This window comes from Lycorma delicatula, chromosome 13 (genome assembly GCF_047948215.1).
Source record: "Lycorma delicatula isolate Av1 chromosome 13, ASM4794821v1, whole genome shotgun sequence".
In the NCBI taxonomy this organism is placed as follows: domain Eukaryota; kingdom Metazoa; phylum Arthropoda; class Insecta; order Hemiptera; family Fulgoridae; genus Lycorma; species Lycorma delicatula.
The window spans coordinates 9,042,074-9,062,609 of NC_134467.1; the positions used below are offsets into that span (position 1 = coordinate 9,042,074).

General features: G+C 32.9%; 1 long non-coding RNA gene across 1 annotated transcript in view; it reads right to left on the minus strand.

Annotated features, from left to right (window-relative positions):
• Nucleotides 1-527: 527 nt before the first annotated feature.
• The window catches only part of LOC142334104 (uncharacterized), a 121,659-nt gene continuing 101,650 nt past the window's right edge, over nt 528-20,536 (minus strand). The window contains exon 3 of the long non-coding RNA XR_012758769.1: nt 528-882. This is a non-coding gene — a long non-coding RNA (uncharacterized LOC142334104). The remainder of the gene's footprint in view (nt 883-20,536) is intronic.

Below are 20,536 nucleotides of genomic sequence, written 5' to 3' on the forward strand. Positions count from 1 at the left end.
CTTGATTTACCGGTAATAACAATTGTCACTTCAAACATAAAGGATGAATTACTTCTTTCCTTTACTTTTTTTGAAAAAGTAGGGAAGTGATAAAGAGTGAGAAGAGAGTTATAAGTAGAGAAACAAAACTGTTGTTTTTTACTCGGTGTTACACCTACTTAAAACATCTATATTTGCATAATTTCATTTTAATTTATTTTTGATAGAGTAAAACAACTCTCTCCTTTTCTCTCTCTTTTTTACAACTTGGCCATTATGTTATCTAAACAACCCATAAAAATAACTGATATTTTGTCATTACATTTCTTAGAATATCATTCTTTTTATATAAAACTTACTCAAATTAGTAAAATTTTACAGTAATAACCTTTCTTTGCATTTAATTTTGTAACATTTTAGGTTAAATTCTTTATTATGTTTGGTAGTATCATTTCAAATGCAACAAAATACATATCATACCATAATATGGTTTTATATATATAGAGTGTGAGACTGAAAAAGAACAACCCTATTTTAAATTGCATGTATGTATTTTATTTCATAAAAGTACAAAGTCTAAAGCTTTTACCTCCTAATGTAACTTAATATGAATACCATTTACAGTCCTGCAGACATCAAACAAATAATCTACCTCATTCCAAACTCTAGTAACCATGACTGCGAGTAATCTTTGGTGCAGGTGATCGACTCAGTGCATTTTTTCTTGGTATTTTATCTAGTCCCAAAAAAGATCTCCATCTGTGTCAAATAGGACCTTTGTAACGACCAAGCGATGGGAGCTTCTCAGCTTATCAAGCTACCTAGGGACCATCATTGAGAGTAGTCTGCATAACTTCTGCATGATGTGGAGAGGCAGCCTCCATCCTGTTGGAAAATTAGGCCCTTCAGAAAAAAAAAAAATCCAAAGGAAAGTAAAGTTAATCTGTTACATTATACCTGTAACAGTCTACTCATAGGGAAAAATGCCCAAAGATACGATAATGCATGTTACCATACCACCAGACATTCACTTTCAGACAGTTACGAACAAATTCCAACAATTTGTATGAATTTTCTGAGCCCTATTCAAGAATTATGGCGATCCACGACTCCATGAAAATGAAAAACGCTCATTAATAGCTTGAACTGTGCAATAAGTTCTGACGGAGGATGTGTAAACTAAAACTTAATTGCCGTCTCTTCAAGATTATGTTTAAAACACTTCTGAGTGCTGCAAAATAAAAAAACTATATTTGTTCTTGAAACCCCAAAGTTCCTTTCCAGACGCCAAAAAAAAAAAACATTAATAGGTAGATTTGGCAATACATATTTAGGTTTATTTATTTTTAATAGTATAATTATCTCCTTTTTTTGTTGCAGGTGGGCTTTTGAAGATGTCTTAGAATGAAAATTCTCTAAATTGAAAGTTCAGTGTATAACTTACTGATAACTATAAACAAAAAATAAATAAAGTAGAATAGTTTAATTATTATTAACTTTTTTATTTATACGACACACCAGAAATCTTGTGAATATTACACACGGGGAAAAAAAACTTTCAACAATCATTTTAAATTGAATACAATTCAAAAATGTATTTTATTTTTCTGTCAAATAATTAAATCATTAATAATTTTTTTTAAAAATAAATACAATTTCTATAAAAATTTGCTAAGAAAATCAAAAAATAATAAGATTCTAAATCATAATTTTCAATTAATATTTATATTTCAATTAATATTAATATTATATTAAATAATCAGATGTTTCACCAGATCTATTATTGTTATTTTATTTTACTTCTAATTTTATTTCACTAATAATTTTTTTTCCATTATTTTTTTTATCAATGAATTATTATTTATTGTAAAAAAAATGTTTACAATCACGGGATAATAATTATTAATATATCAATTTATTTAAACTTTTTAAAGTTTAAATTAATTGATATATTAATATATTAATAATTATTTTAATTTAAATAAATTGATATATTAATAATTATTATCCCGTGATTGTAAACATTTTTTTTACAATATTTAAACTTTTTAAAGTTTAAATTAATTGATATATTAATAATTATTTTAATTTAAATAAATTGATATATTAATAATTATTATCCCGTGATTGTAAACATTTTTTTTACAATAAATAATAATTAAAAGTTAAAAAAACGAAATGAAGTCGAATGTCCCCCTCCCCCTTACAATATCCAAATATTTAATTAATTAAAATTTTAATGGGCTGTAACTCGGAACCGATGAAAATAAGTACCACTTATGATATATTGTTGAAAATCTCTTTATTTTTTTTATCAATGAATTATTATTTATTGTAAAAAAAATGTTTACAATCACGGGATAATAATTATTAATATATCAATTTATTTAAACTTTTTTTTTAATTTAAATTAATTGATATATTAATAATATTTTAATTTAAATAAATTGATTTAAATAAAAAATATCAATTTAAATAAATTGATTGATTTCAATAAATTAAGGAAAAGTCCAAAATCCAAATTTTTTTGATTTGGGTTTTTTTTGGGATACTTTTGGTGCAATCGATTATAATCAAAAGGGTAGGTGCACAACTAGATGTTACAACAGTCCTAAATCCAAAATTTCAACATTACAACTTTTTACGGCTAATCGTTTTTGAGTTATGCGAGATACGTATCCACAGACGTAACGCCGCACTAGTTAAAATGGATTCAGGGATGATCAAAATACACATTTCCGTTGAAATCTGAAAACCAACATTTTCCGCGATCACAATACTTTATACAAGGAAGTAAAAAGCGCCTACTGAATGATATACTTGTCCAAACGAGCGCAGTTCCGTTTACAGACATACAAATATTTTCACTCGCCGAATATACTCAGCACATATCATTCTAAACTGATTACAACTAAAGCGCACCGTATTGGACAAGTTTCTGTGCAGCGATGTCCTACAACAATCATAGGCAGCGGTACGTAGGGTACAAACCAGCGGTACCGCATCAACGGTGGCAACGTGTAAAATATATTTGTTTAAACATTCGCACAATTCTTTTCTAAATTTGAATTAAATGTTTTAAGGTATTTCCACGATACAGTAACAACCGTCAATAAATTTATTACAAAAATTTTAGTCGTATATAATCAAAAAAATGTATACATTATGTATATGAAAACCGTGTACCCTTAAATTAACAAGAGGAGAAATTATGCGTGGTTGTTTTAATGTTAAATTTTTTTCTCTTAAGCCTCCGGGAATCACCGTCAGGTATTACTTAAGAGGATATGTATGAGTGTAACTGAAGTATAATCTTGTACACTCTTAGGTTGACCATTTCTGAGATGTGTGGTTAACTGAAACCCAACCACCAAAGAACACCGGTGTCCACGACCTAGTATTCAAATCCGTATAAAAGTAACTGCCTTTACTAGGACTTAAAACGCTGGAACTATCGACTTCGAAATCAGTTGATTTGCGAAGATGTGTTCACCGCTAGACAAACCCGGTGGATTAAATGTTAAATTATTACTGTAACGCAACAGTTCAGCATTCAAAATTTTTAATAAAACAGAATAATTGATAAATAGAAATATTGTGTATAACAATAAAAATAATTTAATAAAACGCAAGTAATGCGGTTAATATAAATATAAACCGACTAAACTAAAAGAATTGAAAAGGAAAAGACAGAATGATAAAACACGAGAGAGAAATATAGAGTAATGCATGAGAGAATTTATTTATCTGAGACAGAGAGCAAAGCTAACAAAATACTAAACGAGATAGAAGACAAGTTGAATATATGCATACACTGATTACGTAATATCCTGTCTAGATTGTCAGATGGTTGTTGTCAGGCTGTAAACTGGCGGGAATCAACATGTGTGTGAGTGTACTGTGAGACTACTATATGACAAACGTCTCAAGTACGACACCATTATTATGATCGGGAAACTTCCCTTTTTTATTGATTTATGTTTTTCGTATTTTTGTTTCGTTAAAGATATAATAAAAAAAATATATAGTATTAGAGGATTATAAAATCAAATATTTTTTTCTTAAATATGCCAAAAAACTTTTTTCTTATTAAATAATACGTTTAACTTTAAAAGCTTAATTTAAATAATCGAAAATTTTTGTATAAATTTGTTCTCCGGGAAATTCTCATAGTTATAACATCATACGAATATATCAGTTATAGTTTGCGAAAAAGTTTAAAGTATTCCTATACGATATCAAAATCTATCGTAAATAGTAAAATCTACAAAAATATTATCTCCTTATTTTTATTTTCCTGAGAAGAGAGCGGTGTAGCAGATCTAGAAGGGAAAATATTGTAATCGGTCCAATTTGGGCATATGCGGTTTTCACTGGATCTTCACGTTTTGACACATAAGTAACCCAAAAAAAAAAAAAGATGGAAATTTTCCGGGTGTTAATGTTCGTATGTATGTGTTCGGTGTTGGCCTCTAAATTATTTAGCTCTCGAGAACTGCTGGACCGATTTTGATCAAACTTGGTCATATTACTTCTACATACGGGGCGTTTACGCCATTAAATTTTCAATTTAAAAGGTCAAGGAGATGAGGTAGTAGAGCAAGGTCACCCTCAATATCTCGAGATTTCGCCTAATTAAGGTCATATTTTTCTTAGGCGCATTTGTTAATCATTAAAAATTAACAATATTTGCAACAAACAGATTGTTTCAAATCGCAGTCCCACCCCAAAAAATGGTGTTGTAGTGTCTGCTACGTTGTGACGTACAGGTGAGCGGTAGAATTAAATAAATGAATAATATTTAAAGTGTAAATAAGTGACTCGGTCTTGCTGGGTTTCGAACTCAATTACCCGTTGACACGGTACACGATGGGTTAAGCCTCGCGGCTACACCGTCTGCCGGCCGTAGCGAAACGAAATAGTATAGGCAATTTGTCATCAAAATAGGCTGTATTTGAAAATCCTTACCTACCGATTGATCTTTTGTTCATGCGTTAGGGGTGATGAGGGAAGCTTAACTCCAGATTTTTAACATCCCTCCTCCCAAAGATTTTTGAAAAACTCGAAATACTCAAAAAGCTTTTGAATGCGTTTTTCTCTGAATCTATGGATTTTAGAGAAAAGTTTTTCAAACAAAAAATGTAGAGGACATTCTCCTCTACAATTAATGTCTTTGAAGTTATGCCGTATAATGTAAAATTGAAATATTAGGTGGCGCTGAAGTTGTAAAAAACGTTGTAAACGAGTAGACCGGTTTCGAACACGTGCCCGATTCACAACATTTTCACACTTTCACAAGCTACAGCTCCAAAACGGTAAGTCGTACAAGAAAATTGTTTAAATAAAAGTCATCTGTTTTTTTTTGAGATTAACAACTTTTACAAATGCAATACAGACGAAAAACAATTTTTTCCGGTGAAAAAACCGAAAAAACACGTTTTTTATAACTTCAGCGCCACCTAGTATTTCAATTTCAAATTATACGGCATAACTTCAAAGACATTAATTGTAGAGGAGAATGTCCTCTACATTTTTTGTTTGAAAAACATTTCTCTAAAATGCATAGATTCAGAGAAAAACGAATTTCAAAAACTTTTTGAGTATTTCGAGTTTTTCAAAAATCTACGGGAGTGGGGATGTTAAAAATCTGGAATTAAGCTTCCCTCATCACCCCTAACATATGGAAAAAACATCAATCGGTAGGTAAGGATTTTCAAATAAAAATACAAATTGACTGTTCTAAAATTTGTTCTATTTAAGTCGTGAAATTACATTATTTTATAATAACGTCGCCGCCAGCAACGCCACACCCACGCAAATTAAATATAGTGTCCGCGCGCGCTTTAATTAGAATCATTGACTTAAATAAACGAAGAAATATTATATTTAAATAAAACGATAAATATATTAAATTGTGTGTGTGTGTATGTAACTCGTGCATCAGAAACACAGTTTGAGGACTTCCCGGAACGCGGCTTTAGCCGTGTGACAGTTTTTTTTTTAGTGAAATCTGTCATGAAGATTAATTTAAATTAAAAATATTTTTTTTTTACTATAAGTGATCTCTCGCAACTGTTTTAATTAAATACGCAAAATTTTAATTAACTTTTCATCTCACAAATTTCGTTAAAACAAATAATTCTTTCAGGTGTATGATACTCGAGAAAACAGACATAAAAGAAATTGCTATCGAGAAAAATCGCTTAAATATTATATCGAGTGGTAAAAAACAAAAGCGGTTATTTATAAATAGGTATACTTAAGCGGAATTTTTCAGGGAGTTATAGTTCAGCGGTAGTAACCTAAAAAGAAGGATAAAGCTCCCGATCGTCGAAATGTTACTCATTTAAGATACATATTTACAAGATAAAGCTAATGCTGTGGCATCGAGTAATAGCAGGGGGGAAAAGATTGTATTCGTTTGTGACAATGTGTTGGTAGCAATGTAGAATTGGTAGGAGGGACAGATAGTCAAGTTGTAATGACTCGATGCGGACACATGTTGCAGTTAATATATATATCACATAACATCTTGGTTTCACGTTGTTTTCCCTCTTTTTTTTTCTATTTTTGCCTTTTATAACATTATAACCTCACTGCCTGCCTATAAGGCGCATTCTTTTCTTATCTGCCTTTCTATTTCTAAACAAGAATATCCGTTAGTATAGTTCACGAATAAGCTTTTAGCTTTTTAATACAACGTGAATTAATTTAATTTATTACTCGGATAAATTTCGTTAACTAGAATAATATTTCCATAATGTATTTTGCGGTTTTAATTACTAAGAAAAATTAGCGCTTTTAAAATACGCAAACGCAGTCGGAGGTTAATTAAAAATAATAAAGAGTAATAAAAAATAAATATTAAAACGTGTATTTATATACTAGTCGTAACAATAGCAAATCTCTTGGGTGACCCTCAATAATTCAAAACGAGTTACCAAAAACGTATCGTTCTATCAACGTTTTTAACGCACATAAAGATCTGTGATAAATACGTTTTTAACGAACGTAAATACGTTTTACTTAAATATCGTATCGGACAATATTTAAGTAAATAAAACCAATACTTGCTTACTTAAAAAATTTTTTTTTTTTTTTTTGTCTTCAGTCATTTGACTGGTTTGATGCAGCTCTCCAAGATTCCCTATCTAGTGCTAGTCGTTTCATTTCAGTATACCCTCTATATCCTACATCCCTAACAATTTGTTTTCCATATTCCAAACGTGGCCTGCCTACACAATTTTTCCCTTCTACCTGTCCTTCCAAAATTAAAGCGACTATTCCAGGATGCCTTAGTATGTGGCCTATAAGTCTGTCTCTTCTTTTAACTATATTTTTCCAAACGCTTCTTTCTTCATCTATTTGCCGCAATACCTCTTCATTTGTCGCTTTATCCACCCGTCTGATTTTTAACATTCTCCTATAGCACCACATTTCAAAAGCTTCTAATCTTTTCTTCTCAGATACTCCGATTGATTTTAAAAAAATAAATAATAATATGTTTTAAACTAGGAACGAAAACTGTTGACGTAACTCGATGCAATATTTCAGCTTTCGAGAAAGAACCTTATTATGCTTCCGTTTGCCCATTTTTGATAAATAAATAAATCTTTTTATTCTGATCGGTACATATACAGAGTGACCTTTAAAGGTTAGGCCAAACTTTAGGAAGTGATTCTACTTACATACTGAAGAAAAAAATCTCCGATGAACCATAGGTCCGAAAATTTATATTTTTCTGTCTGTTCGCTATTTTGTGTTTTTTAAAGAAAAAAATTATTTTACAAGAACGGTTGGAGATAACGCGATAAAATTTTGTACTTTATTTTAAACTAACATTTTTTAACAGGGAAATAAATAACGATACTCTTCGTTGATAAATTTCAAAATGGCGTTCGTATCAATTTTTCAATCTTAGATATCTTAGGAATTATTAAATAATAAAAAAACAAGATGGCCGCCATATCGGTTTATACCTACTTTCTGCCATAACTCTGTTGTTTGTCGACAGAAGTTTACGAAATAAGGTGTCGTCTTGTTCACAACAAAATGATTCATAATTTTTTATAATAAAACACAATTTGATAAATCTAATAATTCCTAACACGTTTAACATTGAAAAATTGAAACGACCGCCATTTTGAAATTTATCAACGAAGATTATCGTTATTCTTTAGCCTATTGAAAATCTCCAACCGTTCTTGTAAAATATTTTTTTTCTTAAAAAACACAGATTGGCGGACAGGCAGAAAAATAGGCGGACCAATGTTCATTTCTTCAGTATTTTTAGTACTTCTTCCCCTAGAGTTTGGCCTCACCTTTAAAGGACACTCTGTATATCATACAGTGTTCCACAAGAAAAGGATGTCGTCTTCCCAGTCTGTCGAACGTCGTCACCCCGCAATCTATATTACATTTATTTCTATAAAAGACTATAATAACAAAATATAATATAGTACTATAATATATATAATAACAAAAATATATAGTAATTCTAGCCGAGAGTAAAAGGATTTAGAAGAAACAATGAACGGCATAAAGTCCTACGCAAGAACTATCGCATGAAAATAAACAAGAACAAAACAAAAGTAATGAAATGTAGTAGAAATAATAAAGATGGACCGCTGAATGTGAAAATAGGAGGAGAAAAGATTATGGAGGTAGAAGAATTTTGTTATTTGGGAAGTAGAATTACTAAAGATGGACGAAGCAGGAGCGATATAAAATGCCGAATAGCACAAGCTAAACGAGCCTTCAGTAAGAAACATAATTTGTTTACATCAAAAATTAATTTAAATGTCAGGAAAAGATTTTTGAAAGTGTATGTTTGGAGCGTCGCTTTATATGGAAGTGAAACTTGGATGATCGGAGTATCTGAGAAGAAAAGATTAGAAGCTTTTGAAATGCGGTGCTATAGGAGAACGTTAAAAATCAGACGGGTGGATAAAGCGACAAATGAAGAGGTATTGCGGCAAATAGATGAAGAAAGAAGCGTTTGGAAAAATATAGTTAAAAGAAGAGACAGACTTATAGACCACATACTAAGGCATCCTGGAATAGTCGCTTTAATATTGGAAGGACAGGTAGAAGGGAAACATTGTGTAGGCAGGCCACGTTTGGAATATGTAAAACAAATTGTTAGGGGTGTAGGATGTAGAGGGTATACTGAAATGAAACGACTAGCACTAGATAGGGAATCTTGGAGAGCTGCATCAAACCAGTCAAATTACTGAAGACAAAAAAAAAAAAAATTTCTAACTCAAGCGAATCTTCATTCACGTCTAAGTTTAAGATAGTCCCCATCAAGAGATCGGTGCAATTGCACCGGGTCGCATGTAATTTTTGTATACGTAATTTTAACAGGAATTTGTACACAATGCTGTGAACCATTCGCAGAATTAACGGGGGCTCATACTCAAAAATAGAACGACTGTGGGGGGGTAGGCAAAAAAATGCGCCGTAACTTAGGCGTACCATGTATATCGCTCGCATACCAAGAATTCAACGGATGAATTCCTCGTTCGGCTACTTATGCGAGTTCTTACGGTGGATGTCGCAACGCGTTTCAAGCAATTTTAGAAGTTACTGCCGTTTTTTTGCCTACACAGTAAAAATTTGTGTTTATATCTAAGTAATAAATGTTTCAAATATTATATCGTGTCGGTTTCAGTTTTCGTTAATTTGTATTTAATCCTTTCCATTTACACATTTATTTATTTGGAGACTTATTAATTTTTGTTAAATGTAAAGTAACAATCTAGGAATTTTTTAAAACATTTTTTATCCGAAATGCTAGTGCAATTTTGTACGCCTAAAATAACTGAGAAGAGAGTAACCTTAAAAAAGGCACTAAAGCTAAAAATAATAAAAAAAATCTTAGAAACATATCAGGAAATATGATGTTTTCCAGTTTTTAGTTCCTTAGTTAATTATATCGCAGTTTTAAAACTTGAGGGATTTTAATTACGTAAACAAAATTAATATATTTGTTTATTTGAAAATTAGTTTTAAAAAACATAGTTTTCAGAACTTCATATTTAATATTATTTTTTTTTTTTTTTTTTTTAAAGCGCATATACATTCAAGTAAAAAAAATAATTTTCTGAATTGTGCGTAAAACAAATTTTATTAAACACGAATAAAAGTAAAAGAGTTTAGTAATTCGGTTTACGAAATTGGAAAAAATTTCACGATTATTGGTTACGTATGAAGGTATTATTTATTTACTCGTGATAGTGGTTATCGACACGTAAATTTTTTTAGAAGCTAGAAAAGAATCCAGACGCTACTGCAGATCCAAATTTTCATTATAAATTAAAATCAAGTAATTTTTTTTTTAAGAATAGTTTTGAAAAATAAAAGTGAAAGAGTCCCAGGTAAAAATTAGGGAGTTAAAATTTTTTTTTCTTTTATAAAAGCTTTTCACTTTTCGACTCTGATTTAGAAACGGCGAAGAATCGCTTTGTTTTTTAATAAAGGTTTTTTTAATTTTTTTACTATTTTTCAAAATAAATTTTGAAGAATAACTTATGAGAATCAAGGACACGATAACTGTATTTTTTTAAACAAAATTTGAAGAATACTCGATGAGAATTAACGACATACATAACTTTGTACGCGGTTTTGCAATCTGTTGTGTAATAGCGTGTAAACAACAAGAAAAGTTAAAACAAACAAGAAACAACAGCCATAAAAATTACGACAATTCACGAAATCATTTCTATGAGCTAGAGTGGTTCAAATAGGGCAAAATTTTTGTCGAAAAACGTGCACCCCCTGATTTAAAAGTACTCTCAAAAACAAAATTTTTGACGCGTTGATGAACCTTTTCCGTTCGAAAAAAGTCATCCCCCACTCCACTTGAATTTTAAAGGGGATTTAACATGGGTTTTAGGTTATTTTCAAGTCGTTACGATATAGCGCTTGCATGTTTCATCACAAAACTTCAAAAATAACGTATATAAGGGTTTTTGGGGTCGGAGAACAAGAATTTGAAGTCAGAAACTTATTTTGACGCATTGTAACTGTCAAAATCGCTGTCAATCAATTGACAACTAGCGTTCTTATGAAGGAAAATCAATGTTAGACATTACAAACAACGTTAATTAGGGTTTTTGGGGTCAGAGAACACGAAATTGAAGTGAAAGATTTGTTTTGACACATTAAAACTGTTGAAGTCGTTGTCAAATCAAAAAAATCTGAAGAATAGATTCAAAAAGATCAACTTTCATTTTATTTAAAAAAATTTATATTCATGTATATAATTATTCAAATAATGTTGTTAAAATTTTACGATTTGTATTTCTATTATTATATTAATTACATATGTAATGTAATTATATACATTTGGATGGTTTTTGCGATGAACATTTACAATTTGTAGTATATATTGCAATTGACTTTCATCTCTAGTGAATTTACATCTAAATTCTTTCACCAAATTAACCGTTCTTTCTGAACGGTCATTGACGACCTTTAGATTTTTAACACGATTCAAAGCAGCCAAATAATCTTCGTTTTCGCTCCACTTACACGGATCGATTTCTAGAAAGCTAGTCGCAAGTTCGAATCGTTTAAAAAAATTCAAGGACTCCGTGTTGGCAAAAAAGTCGATTTCTTTAATTAACAATTCGTTAAAGTTTTTAGTTTCGTAGCGTTTCGTGTGAGCAGGTTCGTTATCATAACCCACCGGGTTGGTCTAGTGGTTAACGCGTCTTCCCAAATCAGCTGATTTGGAAAGCCGAGAGTTACAGCGTTCAAGTCCTAGTAAAGCCAGTTATTTTTACACGGATTTTGAATACTAGATCGTGGATACCGGTGTTCTTTGGCGGTTGGGTTTCAATTAAGCACACATCTCAGGAACGGTCGAACTGAGAATGTACAAGACTTCACTTCATTTACACTCATACATATCATCCTCATTCATCCTCTAAAGTATTATCTAAACGGTAGTTACCGGAGGCTAAACAGGAAAAAAGAAGAGAGGTTCGTTATCATAATCACAATCATCATCTGTCGCAGATAATAAATTTTCGTAAGTTTCACCCGAAATTGCTAGTTTTTCAACCATTTTCAGTTTTAATTCGGTTGAGATGTCTTCATCAAAAAGAGCTAGCGTAGCTAGCCAAAATGAGTTTTTTTACTTCAAATTCGTGTTCTCCGACACCAAATACCCTAATTAACGTTGTTTGTAATGTCTAACATTGATTTTCCTTCATAAGAACGCTAGTTGTCAATTGATTGACAGCGATTTTGACAGTTACAATGCGTCAAAATAAGTTTTTGACTTCAAATTCTTGTTCTCGACCCCAAAAACCCTTATATACGTTATTTTTTTAAGTTTTGTGATGAAACATGCTAGCGCTATATCGTCACGACTTGAAAATAACCTAAAACCCATGTTAAATCCCCTTTAAAATTCAAGTGGAGTGGGGGATGACTTTTTTCGAACGGAAAGGGTTCATCAACGCGTCAAAAATTTTGTTTCTGAGAGTACTTTTAAATCAGGTGGTGCACGTTTTTCGACAAAAATTTTGCCCTATTTGGACTACTCTACTAATGACAATAACATTTTATTTTCAAAATTTGTACCCAAGATATGAAAATTAAATCGTCGATTTTTACAAATCATTTTTAAATGAAATAACCACTTCCAGCGAAAAAGTAATATTTAACAGGATTTTTTTGGAAATACAAAATAGACTTTGCCAAATAACGAATTGAAGAATAAATATAAAAAGCTATTTAAAAACATACATTAAAAAAAAAAAACGGAATGCTGAAACGTGAGGGACTTTTTCAACTTTATACTTTCAATTCGGTTGCTACCTTCCTCTTTTCTTGCGCAAGAAGACCAACTTTTCGTTTCAGACGCCCTCACTATTTCGTAGTCAGAAACGCATTGAATTTAATAGTACAATCCGCTAAATACGTTTGATTAACTGGTACACATTACACAAGCATAACGTTTCGACTCGTTCGCCGCTGTAACCGCATACACGCGTTTGAAAAATACATCATTACACGGTCAACATAATCTCAAATTTTTCCTTAAAGGAGTTTTCCTTAACTGCAGTAACAAGCCCTCGTCGATAGCTTTTAAACAATATATCATAAGTAGTACTTATTTTCATTATTCCTAGAATTATAGCCCAATAAAACTTTAATTAATGAAATATTTGGATCTTATAAGAGGAAGGCACATCAGCGAAAATCCGAGTTCTTTTCTTTTTTTTTTAACTTTATTTTTATTTAAATAAATTGATTTAATAATTATTAACCTGTGATTGTAAATAAATGTTTACAATAAATAATAATTCAATAAGAAAAAAAAAATGTATTAAAAAATATATGAAATTTTTAATAGGCGTACTAAGTAGTCATGTTGTGTCCACATCAGATTTTTTTATAACTGAAAAAAAAAGCTGACAATACATGATGTAGGACTTTCCCGGAACGCGGCTTTAGCCGCGTGACGGAAGTCCTATAACTGTGGGTTGTTTATGATCCACGGCTTACACACGCGCGCGCGCACACACACACACACACACACTTAATTAAAAATATTTATCATTTTATTTAAATAAAATATTTTTTCGTTTATTTAATTCAATGATTCTGTCTAAATCATGCAATCGGTGCATCCGCGAGGCTTAACGCACCAATTACCGAGTCGACCGGGCGATCGAATTACTTTTTTACACTTTAAATATTATTTAATTTTTCATTCAACTGTGACGTCACAGCAAAGCGACCGACTACAACAGCATTTTTTGATGTGGGGAGTGTGATTTTGCAAAACTTCTTTTTGCAAATATTGTAATTTTGTAATCGTTACAAATACGCCTAAGAAAAATATGATCTTAATCAGGCGAAATCTCTAGATACTGAGGATGACCTCGCTCTACAACCTCACCCCTTGACCTTTTAAGTTAAAAATTTAACGGTATCAATGCCCCATACAGAGTTTAGTTAAAATCGGTCCTGCAGTTCTGAAGATATAAGGTGATTTAGAGGCAGACACCAAACAGACGTACATACGAAATTAACACCCGGAAAATTTCCATCCGGTTTTTTGAATTCCTTAGGTATCAAAACGTGAAGATCCGGTGGAAACCGCATATGCCCGAATCGGACAGATTGCAATACTTTCCCTTCTACAGCTAGCGATATCTAAACGGGAAAGTAAAAATCGCTGTTTTATATTTAATTATATTTACAAGACCGTATGCGGTTAATGATTTCATGTTTATTTTACGCGATTTATAAACAGGGGTAAAGAGAAATGAAGTCGGCCGAAATAGATGAGCAAAATCCGCAGCGATAAAGGCATAATTTTTTTTTTTATACAGATGCTACAAATTAATGTTATAACGTTTATAGTATAATAAAAGGCATCGTAAGCATACTATTATGTATATGAAGCGCAGTTATAGATTTCAATAATACAATGCTAACACGCTAAGCCACACAAGTGTTATATAACATATGGCATGTCATATATACTGTATTAACAACGCGGTAGAAGCGGGTCGGTCTATAAATTAAAACTACCACACCCGTATACACTGATCGCACTTGTTTCTACTTACCGTTCATTATGACGTCGTCAAATATTATCTATATCTTAGTTTTCAATTCGTAATTGTCGTACTATAAATAAGTTTATATTGTATCGCGTGAAATTTAAAATTCTATCGATATAAAATTATCGATTTAACCAAGTACTTAATTCAAAAAAAATAAAAAATAGACGATCGAATAAAAACTTTCACTTCGTTAACGCGTTAATTATTTTATAATATTTGAAAATTACGAAGATAATTTTTTCTCCGTCCATCTATAACTTTGCTCGAGACTTTTTTTTCCAAAAATTTAGTTTCTTTTACATAAAAAAGAAAGCTGACAACACAGTTGTAGATCTTTCCCGTTGCCCGGCTAAAGCTTACGTACACACACCCGCAGCTTAATTAAAAATATTTATCGTTTTATTTAGATGTAATATTTTTTTCGTTTATTTAATTCAATGATTCTAAGAAAAGCGCGCGCGCATACCGTATTTTATTCGCGGGGGTGTGGCGATACTAACAGCGACGGCCGGCGCTAACTAAACTGTTGTAATTTCATACTTACATAAATAAATTTTATTTGTACGGTCGGCAGCTGGTGTAGCCGCGAGGGTTAACGCACCAGGTACCGAGTTAACCGGGCGATCGAGTTCCAGATACAGCAAGACCGATTACTTTCTTACACGTTAAATATTATTAATTTATTTAATTGTACCGCTCATATGTGATACCGCAACATAGCAGCCGACTACAACAGCGGGTGCGATTTTGCAAATATTGTTTGGGCCTAACAAAAATATAAGCTTAATCAGGCGAAATCTCTAGATACTGAGGATGACCTCGCTCTACAATCTCACCCCCTTGTTGACATTCCCAGAAAGAGTCACGGCCAAGGCTTTCGCCGATGACTGTCTCCTTTTAGTTCGTGGAAATTCACGACCACAGCTGGAAAGCAGAGCGCAGGCGGCCTTGTCAACCGCCGAAGGCTGGATGGACACGCAAAATTTAAAGATTTCTGTGCCCAAGACGAAGTTTATGCTTCTAAAGGGCGCAGACAAATTATCATGCAGTCGAAACCCCCACATTAAGTATAAGGGCTGTGTAATCAGCCGAGTAAGGGTTCATAAGTACCTAGGTGTTTTGTTTGATGATAAGTTGCTTTTTAGCAACCACATCAAACAAGTTGCGGCGGACGCTGTCTCTCCGATGCACAAACTTAGAAGGATTGCTCGGAAAGACTACGGGCTGTCTGGTCGCCAAATGTACTCGGTGTACCGTGGTGTCTTCGAGAGTATGATCGCATACGCGACGCCAGTTTGGGCGCATAGGTTGGATAGAAATAGAGCACTGATTCTAAATTTAAGGAGTGCCCAGCGCAGAGCCTTAATTGTATGCACTGGTTTTTTTAAAACAACCTCCTACGAGGCTACTACCGTATTTGGAAAGGCTCTCCCGATCGATTTAGTGGTGAAAGTTCGAGCAGCCATGTGGAAGTTGCGAAGAGGTCGGGAAACCGAGGTATTTGGGATGCGGTTTCGGGCCGGGCTAGAACCGGAACGGAACGACTATCACAATGCACCGGGTCTAAATTTCGAACAGTTGCCCATTTCTCGCTTGCGGAAGAGGCTTTGGGGCCTCGCGATGGAGGCATGGCAGCATGAATGGTACACCACGACTAAGGGAAGATCTCTGTATAGATTTATACAGGATCTGGGGGGATGGTATGCCTCAAGTTCATTTTTAAGGGCGGCGGGTGCCCAAGTGCTCACCAACCACGTGAATTTGATGCAATATCTGTTCATGTTTCGCCTAGCGGCTGATGAGTTGTGCGTCTGCGGGGAGGTCCAGTCGAACGAACACCTAATGTTCGACTGCCCTGCTCTTGGGGGGGGGGGGCAGAGACCGTGCCACCCTGGAACTTAGAGGTCAGGGGGAAAACTGGCCGCTCATAAACGGCGAGTCAATGTGGCGTGAGCCGGGTTGTCGGACCGTGTGGGAGTTCCTCGATGAGGTTGCGATGTTCAACCGTCGTCGTTAGATTGTTAAATTAATTGGTATTTATTGATTCATGTGGCGTGTCGGTGGGAAGTCTTCCTTGAATTAATGGCTGCCATCAGCCAGTAAAGCACCAAGCGGTTTAAATGGCGGACAGGCACTAGCTGGCAAACAGCGACCGAGGCGTGGCGGCTTAAAATTGCCGTCTTTTAACTTATAACTTTTATAGTTTTAATTTGTAACAAGGGGTGCGCCTCTCCGATCTAGTTTTAATGTGACAAGTGAGCGATAGGGACACATAGGCGGGTGCTGTATGGCGCTCAGCTTAACCGCTCACGCAAGATAGAAGGCTCATTAGGAGCATTATGATAACGAGGTCGCAAATCTGTTTCAAGGCACAGTAACCGTTTTTTGGCACGGAACATTTGGTCTATGCTCTAGGGCGACCGAATGGGGTGGTGGCGGGAGAAATGCCAGTTAACCAAACCTCACCCCTTGACCTTTTAAGTTAAAAATTTAACGGCATCAATGCCCCATATGTAGAAGTAATATGTACAATTTTGGTCGAAATCGGTTCAGTAGTTCTAAAGATATAAGTTGATTTAGAGGCTGACACCAAATAGACGTACATACGAAAATTAACACCCGGAAAATTTTCATCCGGTTTTTTGTGTTCCTTACCTATAAAAATGTTAAGATTCTAGGAAAGCGGATATGCTCAAATCGGACCGATTGCAATACTTTTCCTTCTAGAACTACAGTTCTGCTATAGCGCTATCTAGACGTGGAAGTAAAAATATTCCTAAAATGACAACTGAAATGTAAAACCTGTTAATAAAAAAATTTTTTGTTCTTTTTTTTGTTTTGAAAATGCAAAAATTAAAAAAAAAATATATATATATATATATATATATATATATATATATATATATATATTAAACATTAATGATGACGGTATTTCTTCTTTATAAATTATGTTTTAAAATAATATAAAAGAGGTCATGTCTAATGTAGAAAAGTAGGTTTTGCACTTAGTTAAGCCTACTTTTTTCATCTATTTAAAAAAAAAACAAAAAACAGTAGTTTCCTATGGGAATAATTCTTTTATAAAAAAAATAAATAAATAAATAAATAAAAAAAACAATATGTACCAACTTAATTTTACATAATGTAATTAAATCGTTTGTACTAACAACAAATGAGCGAAAAAACTTTTTTAATTTAAAAACAGTTTCGAAATGTTGTTTGAGGAAATTGATTGAAATAAGGTAAATTTAATTATATTACTTTCGCACCTTAAAAACTGTCATCCTAGTTTGTATATGTGTGTATGTGTAAAAGAGGAAGGGAAATAAATATAAAGGGAGTCATTTTTAAGTAACTTAAAACCACTACATGTTTGTGTACTCTAAATTAATCCCGGTTGCAGTAAAAAAAAAAAAAAAAAAAAAAAAAAATACCTAGTAATTTTGAAGTTGCTTCGCAGTTCATTAATTAATTAATTATATTCTCTAAATACAGTATTATACAAAAACCGTTTATTAGAAATTAAATTAAATATAGGAGGAAAAAACAGTAAATAATTTGTAAATTTTTGATAAAATAATAACAATTAGCTAGACACCGTTATTACATAACCTAAAATTATTATTATTATTTAAGATTTCATTTAAGTTATACCGGTTGTAACAAACAAAAAAAAAACTGGAATAAATTTGCAATACTTTCCCCGGTACTGAGAAACTAACGATATATTTCGAAAACTGGTTTCCCGAACCTTTTAAAGAATTTATCTTATAAATTATTATCGAAAAAAAAAGATATAGTTTTTTTTTCTTAACGTTTATTATATTTTATTAAAAAATAAAATTACGAGTTATTCTGAAAAAGAATTAATTTTCTAGACCTAATCTACAGAGTTTTCAACTTAAAACAGGTCCATCGCTTAGTTTAATTTACAAATAATAGTCGATTAGAAAACACTTACATAATAATTAATAGAAGATGTTGGAAACGAAATCCATCCGCTTCTACGCATCATCGATACGTTTGACAAAGTTCCTGGCTACTATTGTTAGCCGTACTCTCTATTTCCTGTACGACATCGGTAATGTTTGTTTTCAATTCCTGCAAGGTATGTACATCGCTCCTATAAACAATAATTTCTTTTAAGTAACCCCCAAAGAAAGAAGTCCTGGACTAATCAGATCAGGAGATTTTTTCGGCCGCAACGCTTTAGAAATGATTCTTCCATCGAAAAAATTCTGCGACATGTCCTAGTAGAGAGAGCTGAACGGCAAGTGACGCTATCCTGCTGCGATCAGCAGTCGCGCTCACCCTCTTGTAATAAGGTATATGAACTATTGGATAATCTCTTGGTAGACGGCAGCATCAACAGTTTTACTTTAAAAAAATATCCTACTATTCTTCACCTTGAAACCTAACGCCGAAACTTACCCGTATTTTTTCCGGGTGTAGAGGAGATTCAAAGAAAGTGTGCGGGTTTTCAGGACCCAAGGTCCGGTAGTTCTGATTATTAACATACCCGCCTAGGTGAACCACGCTTAATCTGTGAAATACCGATGTTGCCTTTAATGAAGTTCTTGAACCGTTGACACTAGCGAACCCTTTTAGCATAATCAGCAGTGGCGGCTCGGAGCTAAAATTAGTGGGGGTGCAGCCTTTTGAAAGCCGTTAAAGTTTACTGTAAAATACAAGAACCGAAAAAAATGAATCAAATAGAATAGCTGGAAGCAGGATAATAATCTTTCTTTTTTTTCATTTTCCTGTTTAGCCTCCGGTATTTACCGTTCGTATTACTTCAGAGGATGAATGAGGATGATATACATGAGTGTAAATGAAGTGTAGTCTAGTACATTCTCAGTTCGACCGTTCCTGAGATCCATATGGAAAAATGTTTTTATTTTTTATTTTCTAGTTAATGATGTTAAAGAACAATTTAGATTCGGAGTAACAGTACAAGGTGAAAAGATAAAGACGCTACGATTTGCCGATGATATAGTAATTCTAGCCGAGAGTAAAAAGGATTTAGAAGAAACAATGAACGGCATAGATGAAGTCCTACGCAAGAACTATCGCGTGAAAATAAACAAGTACAAAACTAAAGCAATGAAATGTATTAGAAATAACAAAGATGGACCAATGAATGTGAAAATAGGAGGAGAAAAGATTACGGAGGTAGAAGAATTTTGTTATTTGGGAAGTAGAATTACTAAAGATGGACGAAGCAGGAGCGATATAAAATGCCCAATAACACAAGCGAAACGAGCCTTCAGTAAGAAATATAATTTGTTAACATCAAAAATTAATTTAAATGTCAATAAAAAAATTTTTAAAGTATATGTTTGGAGTGTAGCTTTACATGGAAATGAAACTTGGACGATCTGAGTATCTGAGAAGAAAAGATTAGAACCTTTTGAAATGCGGTGCTATAGGAGAATGTTAAAAAAACAGACGGGTGGATAAAGTGACAAATGAAGAGGTATTGCGGCAAATAGATGAAGAAAGAAGCATTTGGAAAAATATAGTTAAAATAACAGACAGACTTATAGGCCACATACTAAGGCATCCTGGAATAGTCGCTTTAATATTGGAAGGACAGGTAGAAGGAAAAATTGTGTAGGCAGGCCACGTTTGGAATATGTAAAACAAATTGTTAGGGATGTAGGATGTAGAGGGTATACTGAAATGAAACGACTGGCACTAGATAGGGAATCTTGGAGAGCTGCATCAAACCAGTCAAATGACTGAAGACAAAAAAAAAAAAAACATTTATCGAAGGAGGGAGAGACTAAATTATAAGCGTACGAAATAAAAACTTGGAAAGTTCATTAACTTTATTTTTTCCAGCTATTCATTTTCGTTATTTTTATTTATAATCTCTAAAAAAAAAACCGGTTCTGTATGGTCTAATTAATCAATAATTTATAACCTATCCGTTGAAACATTAATAAGTGTGTTTGTGTTTGTAT